At 38.2% G+C, this 14,274-nt stretch overlaps 1 protein-coding gene across 6 annotated transcripts in view; it reads right to left on the bottom strand.

Annotated features, from left to right (window-relative positions):
- The window catches only part of OPHN1 (oligophrenin 1), a 602,961-nt gene that overhangs the window by 293,403 nt on the left and 295,284 nt on the right, over positions 1-14,274 (bottom strand). The window lies entirely within an intron of this gene.

The raw sequence follows: 14,274 nt of genomic DNA, 5'->3' as shown, positions 1-14,274 counted from the left end.
AAGATCTTGCTGTGATTTATGTCATAGAGGGTTCTGCCTATGCTTTCCTCTAAGAGTTTGACAGAGTCTGGCCTTATATTTAGGGCTTTAATCCATTTTGAGGTTATTTTTCTGTATGGTGTTACGGAGTGTTCTAGTTTCATTATTTTACATGTAGCTGTTCAGTTTTCCCAGCACCATTTATTGAAGAAGGTGTCTTTTCTTCACTCTATATTCTTCCTCCTTTATCAAAGATAAGGTGACCATAGGTGCATGGGTTTATCTACGGGCTTTCTATCCTGTTCCATTGATCTATATTTCTGTTCTTGTGCCAGTACCATACTGTCTTGATTACTGTAGCTTTGTAGTATAGGCTGAAGTCAGGGAGCCTGATTCTTCAAGCTCTGTTTTTCGTTCTCAAGATTGCTTTGGCTATTTGGGGTCTTTTGTGTTTCCATACAATTTGTGAAAATTTTTGCTCTCGTTCTGTGAAAAATGACAGTGGTTGGTTGATAGTGATCGCAATGAAACTGGAGATTGCTTTGGGTAGTAGAGTCATTTTCACAAATTTGATCTTCCAATACAAGAAAGTGGTATACCTCTCCATCTATTCGTATCATCTTACTTTCATCAGTGTCTTATAATTTTCTGCATACAGGTCTTTGGTCTCCTTATGTAGGTTTATTCCTAGATATTCTTTTTGTTGCAATGGTAAATGGGAGTGTTTTCTTGATTTCACTTTCAGATTTTTCATCATTGGTGTATAGGATTGCAAGAGATTTCTGTGCATTAATTTTATATCCTGCTACTTAACCAAATTCATTGATTAGTTCTATTGGTTTTCTGGTAGCACTTTTAGGATTCTGTATGTATAGTATCATGTCATCTGCAAACAGTGACAGCTTTACTTCTTCTTTTCCAATTTGGATTCCTTTTATTTCTTTTTCTTCTCTGATTCTTTTGGCTAAAACTTCCAAAACTACGTTGAATAATAATGGTGAGAGTGGGCAGTCTTGTCTTCTTCCTGATCATAATGGAAATGGTTTCAGTTTTTCAACACTGACAATGATGTTGGCTGTGACTTTGTCGTATATGGCCTTTATTATTTTGAGGAACGTTCCCTCTATGCCTACTTTCTGCAGGGTTTTTATCATAAATGGGTGTTGAGATGTGTCGAAAGCTTTCTCTGCATCTATTGGGATGATCATATAGATTTTCCCTTTGAATTTGTTAATATGGTGTATCACGTTGATTGATTTGCGTATATTGAAGAAACCTTGCATTCCTGGGTTAAACCCCACTTAATTATATTTTATGATCGTTTAATGTGCTGTTGGACTCTGTTAGTATTTTATTGAGGATTTTTGCATCTGTATTCATCAGTGATATTGGCCTGTAGTATTCTTTCTTTGTGACAACTTTGCCTCCTTTTGGTATTAGGGTGATGGTGGCCTTGTAGAATGAGTTTGGGAGTGTTCCTCCCACTGCTGTATTTTGGAAGAAATTCAGAAGGATGGGTGTTTGCTATTCTCTAAATGTTCGATGGAATTCGCCTGAGAAGCCATCTGGTCCTGGGCTTTTGTCTTTTGGAAGATTTTTAATCACAGTTTCAATTTCAGTCATTGTGACTGGTCTGTTTATATTTTCTATTTCATCCTGGTTCAGTCAGGAGGTTGTCCTTTTCTAAGAATTTGTCCATTTCTTCCAATTTGCCCATTTTTTTTTTGCATACAGTTGCTTCTACTAATCACTCATTATCCTTTGTATTTCTGCAGTGTCAGCTGTTAAGTCTTTTTAATTTCTAGTTCTATTGACTTCAGTCTTCTCCCTTTTTTTCTTGATGAGTTTGGCTAATGGTTTATCAATTTCGTTTATCTTCTCAAAGAACTAGCTTTTAGTTTTATTGATATTTGCTATTATTTCCTTCATTTCTTTTTCATTTATTTCTAATCTGATTTTTATGCTTTCTTTCCTTCTACTAACTTTGGGGGGATTTTTTCTTATTTCTATAATTGCTTTAGGTGTAAGGTTAGGTTCTTTATTTGAGATGTTTCTTGTTGCTTAAGGTAGGATTTTATTGCTAGAAACTTCCCTCTTAAAACTGCTTTTGCTGCAGGTTTTGGGTCATCATATTTTCATTGTCATTTGTTTCTAGGTACTTTTTGATTTCCTCTTTGATTTCTTCAGTGATCTCTTAGCTATTAAGCAGTCTATTGTTTAGCCTCCATGTGTTTGTATTTTATAGAATTTTTCCTGTAATTGATTTCTAGTCTCATAGCGTTCTGGTTGGAAAAGGTCCTTGATACGATTTCAATTTTCTGAAAATTTCCAAGGCTTCATTTGTGACCTCAGATATGATCTGTCCTAGAGAATGTTCCATGAGCACTTGAGAAGAAAGTGTATTCTGTTGTTTTGGGATCAAATGGAATATCCTACAAATATCAATTAGGTCCATCTTGTTTAATGTATCATTTAAAGCTTCTGTTTACTTATTCATTTTCATTTCAGATGATCTGTGCATTGGAGAAAGTGGGGTGTTAAAGTCTCCTGCTATTATTGTGTTCCTGTTGATTTCGGATTTTATGTCTGTTAGTATTTTCCTTATGTATTGAGGTGTTCCTATGTTGGGTGCAAAAAATATTACAATTTTTTTATCTTCTTCGTGGATTGATCCCTTGATCATTATGTATTGTCCCTCTTTGTCTCTTGTAATAGTTTTTGTTTGTTTGTTTGTTTTTGCTGTACACGAGTCTCTCACTGTTGTGGCCTCTCCTGCTGCGGAGCACAGGCTCCAGACGCGCAGGCTCAGCGGCCATGGCTCACGGGCCCAGCTGCTCCATGGCACGTGGGATCTTCCCGGACTGGGGCATGAACCCATGTCCCCTGCATCAGCAGGCGGACTCTCAACCACTGCACCACCAGGGAAGCCCCATAGTCTTTGTTTTAACATCTGTTTTGTCTGATATAAGAATTGCTACTCCAGCTTTCTTTTTCTTTCCATTTGCATGGAATATCTTTTTCCATCCCCTCACTTTCAGTCTGTATGTGTCCCTGGCTCTGAAGTGGGTCTCTTGTAGACAGCATATATATGGGTCTTGTTTTTTTATCCATTCAGCCAGTCTATGTCTTTTAGTTGGAGCATTTCATCCATTTACATTTAATGTAATTATCAATATGTATGTTCCTGTTCACATTTTCTCAATTGTTTAGGGTTTGTTATTGTAGGTCTTTTCCTTCTGTTGTTTTGCCTGCCTAGAGAAGGTTCTTTAGCATTTGTTGTAAAGCTGGTTTGGTGGTGCTGAACTCTCTCAGCTTTTGCTTGTCTGCAAAGCTTTTAATTTCCCCGTCAAATCTGAATGAGATCCTTGCCTGGTAGAGTAATCTCGGTTGTAGGTTTTTCCCTTTTATCACTTTAAATATGTCCTGCCACTCACTTCTGGCTTGCAAAGTTTCTGCTGAAACATCAGCTGTTAACATTATGGGGTTTCCCTTGTATGTTATTTGTTTTTATTACCTTGCTGCTTTTAATTTTTTTCTTTGTATTTAATTTTTGATAGTTTGGGTAATATGTGTCTTCGCATGTTTCCCCTTGAATTTATCCTGTATGGGACTCTCTGCACTTCCTGGACTTGATTGAATATATCCTTTCCCATATTGGGGAAGTTTTCAACTATAATCTCTTCAAATATTTCTCAGACCCTTTCTTTTTCACTTCTTCTTCTGGGACCCCTATAATTCAAATGCTGGTGTGTTTAATGTTGTCCCAGACGTGTTTGAGACCGTTCTCATTTCTTTTCATTCTTTTTTCTTTATTTTGCTCTGCAATAGTTATTTTCACTACTTAATCTTCCAGGTCACTTATTCGTTCTTCTGCCTCAGTTATTCTGCTATTGATTCCCTCTAGAGAATGTTTCATGCCATTTCTTGTGTTGTTCATCATTGTTTGTTTGCTCTTAATTCTTCTAGGTCCTTGTTAAATGTTTCTTGTATTTTCTTCATTCTATTTCCAAGATTTTGGATCTCCTTTATTACCATTACTCTGAATTCTTTTTCAGGTAGACTGCCTATTTCCTCTTCATCTGTTTGGTCTGGTGGGTATTTTACCTTGCTCCTTCATCTGCTGTGTGTTTCATTTTCTTCTCATTTTGCTTAACTCACTGTGTTTGGGGTCTCCTTTTCACAGGCTGCAGGATCGTAGTTTCTGTTGTTTTCAGTGTCTGCCCCCAGTGGCTAATGTTGCTTCAGTGTGTTGCCTAGGCTTCCTGTTGGAGGGGACTAATGCCTGTGTTCTGGTGGATGAGGCTAGATCTTGTCTTTCTGGTGGGCAGGTCTGTGTCTGGTGGTATTTTTGCGTGTCTCTGACTTTACTATGATTTCAGGCAAACTCTCTGCTAATGGGTGGGGTTGTGTTCCTCTCTTGCTAATTGTTTGGCATAGCGTTTCCTGCACTGTAGCTTGCTGGTCATTGAGTAGAGCTGTGTCTTGCTGTTGAGATGGAGAGCTCTGGGAGATTTTTGCTGTTTGATATTATGTGGAGCTGGGAGGTCCCTTGTGGGCCAAAGTCCTGAGCTCGTCTCTCCCTCCTCAGAGGCACAGGTCTGATGCCTGACCAGAGCTCCAAGACCCTGTCATCCACATGGCTCAGAATAAAAGGGAGAGAATAAAGAAAAGAAAGAAAGAAAGGAAGGAAGGAACAAACGAAGGAAGGAAGGAAGGGAGGAAGGAAAAGAAAATAAACTTATTAAAACAAAAAATAATTATTAAAAACAAAAAAATTAAGTAATAAAAAAAGAAAGAAAGAAGAGAGCAACAAAACCAAAAATCAAATCCACGAATGTTAAGAAGCCCTAAAAACTATACTAAAAAAAAACAAAAACAAAACAAAGAAACCATACAGGCAGAACCCTAGGACAAATGGTGAAAGCAAAGTTATACAGACAAAATCACAGACAGAAGCATACACACTCACTCACAAAAAGAGAAAAAGGGGAAAAAATATATATATATCATTGCTCCCAAAGTCCAGTGCCTCAATTTGGGATAATTCTTTGTCTATTCAGGTATTCCACAGATGCAGGTACATCAAGTTGATTGTGGAGATTTAATCCGCTGCTCCTGAGGCTGCTGGGAAAGATCTCCCTTTCTCTTCTTTGTTCACACAGCTCCTGGGGTTCAGCTTTGGATTTGACCCTGCCTCTGCAAGTAGGTCATCTGAGGGCATCTGTCCTTCGCTCAGACAGGAGGAGGTTATGGTAGCAGCTGATTAGGGGGCTCTTCCTCACTCAGGCAGTGGGAGGGATGTGCACAGAATGCGGAGCGAGCCTGCAGAGGCAAAGGCTGATGTGATGTTGCACGAGTCTGAGGCACACCGTGTGTTCTCCATGGGAAGTTGTCCCTAGATCACGGGACCCTGGTAGTGGCAGGCTTCACAGGCTCCCAGTTGAGGAGGGGTGGATAGTGACCTGTGCTTGCACACAGGCTTCTTGGTGGCTGCAGCAGCAGCCTTAGCATCTCATGCCCCTATCTCTGGTGTCTGCACTGATAGCCATAGCTTGCTCCTGTCTCTGGAGCTCATTTAGGTGTCAATCTTAATCCCCTCTCCTCATACACTGAAACAAACAGGCAAGAAAAAGTCCCTTGCCTCTTTGGCAGCTCCAGACCTTCTCCAAGACACACTCCCAGCTAGCTGTGGTGCACTAGCCCCCTTCAGGCTGTGTTCACGCAGCCGACCCCAGTTCTCTCCCTGGGATCCGAGCTCCGAAGCCGGAGCGTCACCTCCCAGCCCCACACGCCTCACAGGTGAGCAGACAAGCTTCTCGGTCTGATGAGTCCTAGCCAGCACTGATCCTCTGTGCAGGAAACTCTCCACTTTGCCCACTGCACCCCTGTTGCTGTGCTGTCCTCCGTGGCTCTGAACCTTCCTCTCTCCACCACCCACAGTCTCTGCCAGTGAAGGGGCTTCCTAGTGTGTGGTAACATTTCCTCCTTCACAGCTCCCTCCCACTGGTGCAGGTCCCATCCCTGTTCTTTTGTCTCTGTATTCTCTTTTTTCTTTTGCCCTACCCAGGTACGTGGGGAGTTTCTTGACTTTTGGGAGGTCTGAGTTCTTCTGCCAGAGTTCAGTAGGTGTTTTGTAGCGTTTGTTCCACATATAGATGTATTTCTGATGTATCTGTGGGGATGAAGGTGATCTCCATGTCTTACTCTTCCACCATCTTGAAGCTCCCCATTGAGTTAGCTTCAAGTGCACAGCAAAGTGATTCAGTTACACATATACATGTATCTATTCTCTTCCAAATTATTTTCCTATTTAGGTTGTTGCAGATTATTGAGCAGAGTTCCCTGCACTATACAGTAGATTCTTGTTAATTACCTATTTTAAATATAGTACTGTGTAAATGTCAATCCCAAACTCCTAATTTATCCTACTCTACCTTTCACCTTTGGTAACCCAAGTTCATCTTCTAACTGTCAGTCTGTTTCTGTTGTGTATGTAAGTTCATTTTTATTTTTTAGATTCTGCATATAAGCAGTATCATATGATATTTTTCTTTCTCTGTCTGACATATAAAGTTATAAATTTTGAGCAAAGATATAGATTTTAAGTATTTCTCTCCTGCTATTGCCTTCTACTTGCCTTGGATCTGTTTTAGCCTCTTTCTTTCATGTTCAGGAATTTGCTTGACTGCGAGGGACTTCCCATGATGACTGAAGAGTGGGGAGCTAGATAGCTAAATGAAAGTTCAAGTTGCATATATGGGGATTGTTACCTCTGTGCTTCATTTCACTGATCCATTTTTAAGGAAAATTGGAATATTTACACTTTTTTTTCCTTAGTCCTACCCCTAGTCCAATATCCAGAGGTTTCTGTTGCTGCCAATTCTTCAGTATTGAGGATTCTCCACTATGGGCATACCTTGTTTTACTGTGCTTTGCTTTATTGTGCTTCACAGATATTATGTTTTTTACTAATTGAAGTTTTGTTGCAACCCTGTGTTAAGCAAATCTATCGGCACCAACCAATATTTGAAGAGATTATAGTTGAAAACTTCCCTAACATTGGAAAGACAATAGCCACACAACTCCAGGAAGTGCAGAGTGCCCCTCATAGGATAAACCCAAGGAGAAACACACAAAGACACATATTAATCAAACTATCAAAAATTAAATACAAAAAAAATTAAAAGCAGCAAGGGAAAAGCAACAAATAACATACAAGGGAATCCCCATAAGGTTATCAGCTGATTTTTCAGCAGAAACTCTGCAGCCCATAAGGCAGTGGCAGGATATATTTTACGTGATGAAAGGGCAAAAACTACAACTAAGATTTCTCTACCCAGCAAGGGTGTCATTCAGATTTGAAGGAGAAATCAAAAGCTTTACAGACAAGCAAAAGCTAAGAGAATTCAGCACCACCAAAAAAGCTTTACAACAAATGCTAAAGGAACTTCTCTTGGTGAGAAACAGAAGAGAAGAAAAAGACCCACAAAAACAAACCCAAAACAATTAAGAAAATGGCAATACGAACACACATATCGATAATTACCTTGAATGTAATTGGATCAAATGCTCCAAGCAAAAGACACAAAATGGCTAAATGGATACAAAAACAAGACCCATATATATGCTGTCTACAAGAGATCCACATCAGACCTAGGGACACATACACACTGAAAGTGAGGGGAAGAAAAAAGATGTTCCAAGCAAATGGAAATCAAAAGAAAGCTGGAGGAGCAATACTCATATCAGATAAAATAGACTTTAAAATAAAGAATGTTACAAAAGACAAGGAAGGACAATGCATCATGATCCAGGGATCAATCAAAGAAGAAGATATAATAATTATAAATATTTATGCACGCAACACAGGAGGACCTCAATACATAAGGCAAGTGCTAACAGTCATAAAGTGGAAATCGGCATGAAAACACGATGACCCAAAACCTATGGAATGCAGCAAAATTCATTCTAAGAGGGAAGTTTTTAGCAATACTATCCTACCTCAAGAAACAAGAAAGAACTTAAACAAACAACCTAACCTTACACCTAAAGCAAATAGAGAAACAAGGACAAAGAAAACCCCCAAAACCAAAGTTAGTAGAAGGAAGGAAATCATAAAAATCAGAGTAGAAATAAATGAAATAGAAATGAAGAAAACAACAGCAAAGACCAATGAAACTAAAAGCTGTTTTTGAGAAGCCAAAAACAATGATAAAACTTAAGCCAGACACATCAAGAAAAAAAGGGAGAGGACTCAAATCAATAAAATTAAAAATGAAAAAGGATAAGTTACAACTGACAACACAAAAATTCAAAGGATGATAAAAGACAACCACACGTAACTATATGATAATAAAATGGACAACCTGGAAGAAATGGACAAATTCTTAAAAATGTACAACCTTCCAAGACTGAACCATGAAGAAATAGAAAATATAAACAGACCAATCATGAGAAATGAAATTGAAACTGTAATTAAAAATCTTCCAACAGAAAGGTGTGGGCAGCTTCGAGACTGGTGGACTCACCAGCCTGAGGGAGCATGCTGCTGGCCGGACTTGGCCTCACTCCCGGAGATGGGCGGCATTCGCGGCAGCACAGCTTGGCTGGAGGTGCAGGGCCCGCTCGAGTGGCAGCAGCGGCAGTGATCAGACCAGCGCGATAGGAGTGGCAGCGGGGAGTGGCCTCCAGGGATCAGACCAGCACGATAGGAGTGGCAGCGGGGAGTGGCCTCCAGGGCACGGCACAGTGGGGAAGATGACCGTGCATTGCAGCATGCTCCTCGTGCTGCTCTTGCTCTCTGGCATGCTCCAGGCCCACAATGGGGATCATACAGCCAGGAAGACAGACCTGCAAGGCTGAATGCTCTGAAGAAGATTACAGAGCATTAATCCCCCAAAATATTCTGGAAGGAGAGAAGGTCCTCAAAGACAGGTAACACTTGCCACGGTGGAAGTCATGGCTAGACGCATGGATCAAACGGTGAGTAAGTCTGATGGCACACCTATCACACAGTGTCATGCCTGCCTTGTGAGGTGGTGGGCATTCAACCAGCATTGTCAAATGAAGCCATGAATGAGCCAGAAAACACAGACACCCCAGTGTTTCCGTGTCCCCTCCATCAACTCACAGACAAGCAGGAGCTGCTCTGAATGTTCAAATAAATGGCACACATGATAAACCAAAACAAAAAAATAAATCTTCCAACAAAAAAAAGTACAGAACCAGATGGCTTCACAGGCAAATTTTATCAACCATTAAGAGAAGAGTTAACACCTATCCTTCTCAAACTGTTCCAAACACTTGCAGAGGGAGGAACATTCCCAAACATGTTCTATGAGGACACCATCACCCTGATACCAAAACCAAAGATGTCACACACAAAAAAAATTACACACCAATATCATTCATGATCATAGACACAAAAATCCTCAACAAAATACTAGCAAACATAATCCCACAACACATTAAAAGGATCATACACCATGATCAAGTGGGACGTACCAGACGGAGGCAAGTATTCTTCAATAAATGCAAATCAACCAATGTGATACACCATGTTAACAAATTGAAGAATAAAAAACATATAGTAATCTCACTAGATACAGAAAAAGCTTTTGACAAAATTCAACATCCATTTATCATAAAGACTCTCCAGAAAGTGGGCATAGAGGGAACCTACATTAATATAATAAAGGCCATATATGACAAACCCACAGCAAACATCATTCTCAGTGGTGAAAAACTGAAACCATTTCCATTAAGATCATGAACAAGACAAGGATGTCCAATCTCACCGCTAGTAACTCAACATAGTTCTGGAAGTCCTGGACATGGCAATCAGAGAAGAAAAAGAAATAAAGGAATCCAAATTGGAAAGGAAGTAAAACTGTCACTGTTTGTAGATGACATGATACTATACATAGAAAATCCAAAAGATGCCACCAGAAACTACTCGAGCTAATCAATGAGTTTGGTAAAGTTGAAGGATACAAATTTAATGCACAGAAATCTCTTGCATTCCTATATACTAACAACAAAAGATCAGAAAGAGAAATTAAGGAGACAATCCCATTTACCATAGCAACTAAAGGAATAAAATACCTAGGAATAAACATACCTAAGTAGGAAAAGACCAGTACTCAGAAAACTATAAAATACTGATGAAAGTGATTAAAGATAACACAGAAAGATGGAGAGATATACCATGTTCTTCGTTGGAAGAATCAGTATTGTGAAAATGACTATACTACCCAAACTAATCTACAGATTCAATGCAATACCTATCAAATTACCAATTGCATTTTTCATAGAATTAGAAAAAAAATACGATTTTCATGGAAACACAAAAGACCATAAATAGCCAAAGCAATCATGAGAAAGAATAACACAGCTGGAGGAATCAGGCTCCCTGACTTCAGACTATACGATAAAGTTACAGTAATCAAGACAGTATGGTACTGGCACAAAAACAGAAATACAGATCAATGGTAGAGGATAGAAAGCCCAGAGGTAAACTCACACACCTATGGTCACCTAATCTATGACAAAGGAGGCAAGGATATACAATGGAGAAAAGACAGTCACTTCAATAAGTGGTGCTAGGGAAACTAGACAGCTACATGTAAAAGAATGAAATTAGAACAACTCCCTAACACCATACACAAAATTAAACTCAAAATGGATTAAAGACCATAATGTAAGACCAGACACTATAAAACTCTTAGAGGAAAACATAGGAAAAATACTCTTTGATGTAGATCACATCAAGTTCTATTTTGACAGACCTCCTAGAGTAATGAAAATAAAAACAAAAATAAATAACTGGGCCCTACTGAAACTTAAAAGCTTTTGCACAGCAAAGGAAACCACAAACAAGACCAAAAGACAAACCACAGAATGGGAGCAAATATTTCTAAATGAAGCGTCTGACAAGGGATTAATCTGCAAAATATGCAAGCAGCTTATGCAGCAAAATATCAGAAAAGCAAATAACACAATCAAAAAATGGGCCTAAATAGACATTTCTCCAAAGAAGACACACAGATGGCCGAGAGGCACATGAAAAGATGATCAACATCACTAATTATTAGAGAAATGCAAATCAAAACTATAATGAAGTATCACCTCACACTACTCAGAATGGCAATCATCAAAAAATCTACAAACAATAAATGTTGAAGAGGGTGTGCAGAAAAGGGAACCCTCTTACACTGTTGGTGGGAATGTAAATTGAAACAGCCCGTATGGAGAACAGTATGGAGGTTCCTCAAAAACTAAAAATGTAGCTACCTTATGACGAAGTACTCCTACTACTGGGCATATACCCTGAATAAACCATAATTCAAAAAGACACATGCACCCCAATGTTCATTGCAGTACTATTTACAATAGCCAGGACATGGAAGAAACCTAAATATCCATCAACAGAAGAATGGATAAAGAAGATGTGGTCCATATATACAATGGAATATTACTCAGCCATAAAAGGAACCAAATTGTGGGAGATGTGGATGGACCTAGAGACTACCATACAGAGTGAGGTAAGTCAGAAATAGAAAAATAAATATCATATATTAATGCATATATCTGGAATCTAGATAAATAATAAAGATGATCTTATTTGCAAAGCAGAATTAGAGATACTGATGTAGAGAACAAAGGTATCAATACCAAGGTGGATAGGGGAGGTGTGATGAATTGGGAAATTGGGATTGACATATATACACTACTATGTATAAAATAGATAACCATTGTGAACCTACTGTATAGCACAGGGAACTGTACTCGGTGTGGACCAAATGGGAAGGAAATCCAAAAAAAGGGGATCTATGTATACGTATTGCTGACTCACTTTGCTGTACAGCAGAAACTGATACAACCGTGTAAAGCAACTATACTCCAATAAAAGTAAAATAAAATAAAAATAAAATAAAATAAAATATAAAATAAAATGTATTAGTCTACTGAGTATCTTTTTTTCTTATGCCATTTTTGGTCTTTTGTTTTTTCGAGGAATTTAATTCTTCAAATGTATTAGCATATAGCTGTTTATAATTCTTTTGTCTTTAAAAAAATCTCTGTTGTGTCTGTAACTTTACACTTATTTTATTCTATATTCTGTATTTTGCTTCTTTGCATCTTCTCTTTCCTGCATCAGTCCTACCAGTGGTTTATCTGGTTAACCTTTTCAGTCTTTCATGTTTTGGTTTTGTTAATATTCTCTACCATTTTTATCGTTGTTACAGTTATTCTTTAATTTATTTAATTTCCACCCTTAATTCTTATATGTTAAGAGCCTGTCTTGTTACATTGTGTATGCTCTGCTCTTTCCAATTTCTTGAATTAAATCCTCATCACGTTTGTTTTCTGTCTTTGATGACCAATATATTTCAAGGAATAAATAGTTTTCCATAAATGCTGATGTATAGTGACTTCATTATTCCATCCTCAAATGTATTTTTTAACTAAAGAATTTTAAACATGATGTTATAGTTCCCAAACATGGAATGTTTTAATATTTATTATTAATTTTCAGTTTTATTGTCATGGTTGGAGAACACAGTTTACATAATATTGATCCTTTGGAATTTTAGAGGATTCCTTTATAGCCTAATTCGTAATCTATTTTTGTAAATGTTCCCTGTATACTCGTAAAGAATATATATCTTCTCTTTATCCTCTATGTATATCCAATATCTCAACATTACTGTGTTATTAAGACTTTGGTATTGCTGCTTATTTTTCTCTATTACAATTGATTTCTGAGAGGCACATGTAAAATTTTCCAATGCAGTTGCTGTCTTATCTATTTCACTAATTTAATTTATCATGAGGATGTCTGTTATTGCATTATTAATAAGAAAAATAAAACAAAACCTGAAAACAGCTTGTTTCTAAATTATAATTTATTTATAAAATAGAATAACATGAGCAATTAAAAATTATGTTATTTATATTTATTAACATACACCCATGTCCATGAGATTGGTAAGTAGAATAAAAACTTACAAAGCAGCATGGCATATGATCTTATTTATGTAAAATTATACATAATTATGCACATATGCCAGCATTTGTGTGTATGGGCATTCATATATACTTTATGTTAACATTTAGTTATCAGGTAGATAGTAGAAACAAGCAAAGGCAACTGAGGAGTGGCCACTGAAAGAAAGGGGGTCGGGGCAGCAGGCCTAAATGGAGGTTCACCAAAATGTCAACCTGTTTAGCTCTTGATAATAGGATTTCAAGTAAAAGGTTTTTTCCTGATTTATATTTTCTAGTATACTATATGTCTTTTTAAAAAAATAGTGAGTACATATAATTTCATTAAAAAACAGAAATTTCTTTAAAAGGAAATAGAGAAATAATTTTAAAAATATTTTGTGCCTATACCTCTCAACATTACAGTTTGATTGTACGATATAAAAATTCTAGGGGGCTACCCTGGTGGCGCAGTGGTTGAGGGTCCGCCTGCAGATGTAGGGGATGCGGGTTTGTGCCTCGGTCCGGGAGGATCCCACATGCTGCAGGGCAGCTGGGCCCGTGAGCCATGGCCGCTGAACCTGCGCGCCCAGAGCCTGTGTGTCCGGAGTCCGTGCTCCGCAACGGGAGAGGCCACAGCAGTGAGAGGCCTGCGTACCTCAAAAAAAAAAAACTCTAGCAATAGTTACTTTTTTCAGTATAGCAAGGGATAGTTGCTTCATACTAAAAGTTTTGAAGAAAAGCGGGTGGGATTGAACAGGTAGACTTCTAAATCACTAAGTTGTTGTAGGCATTATAGATTCACTTCCCATCTACAGTGATAGAAAGACATGATTATCACCATCTCTACTGCTACCACTCAAGCCAAGACTGCCATCATCTTTCACCTATATTACTGCAGTAGCTTCCTAAATAGGATAGCTGATAGCACTTTAGCCCTCCTACTACATTGTCCACACAGCAGCTAGTTAGCTTGATGGCCATCTTGAAGATGGCAGACCACATTGCCACTGTTGGACCCTGGTCCCTGGTTTGGAGAGGAGCAGAGCAGACCTCATTCACAAATAATTATGTATGTCTATTCTAAACTGTCTGGGGACTACCTGAAGGACTAATGAAAGCATCCATTTCTGTGTCACTTAATGTGGAATTCAGGGCAAAAAAACTTCCTGAATTTGATGAAAGACATGAATCTATGCATCCAGGAATCTCAACAAACTCCAATAGGATAAATTCAAAGATATATTCCCTGAGACACACTTTAAAAGCTTTTTCAAAAGCCAAAAACAGAGACATTCTTGAAAGCAG

This window comes from Pseudorca crassidens, chromosome X (assembly GCF_039906515.1).
Source record: "Pseudorca crassidens isolate mPseCra1 chromosome X, mPseCra1.hap1, whole genome shotgun sequence".
Taxonomy (NCBI): Eukaryota; Metazoa; Chordata; class Mammalia; order Artiodactyla; family Delphinidae; genus Pseudorca; species Pseudorca crassidens.
Note: the sequence above shows the minus strand (reverse complement) of the source record. Positions and strands in the feature narration are given on the sequence as shown.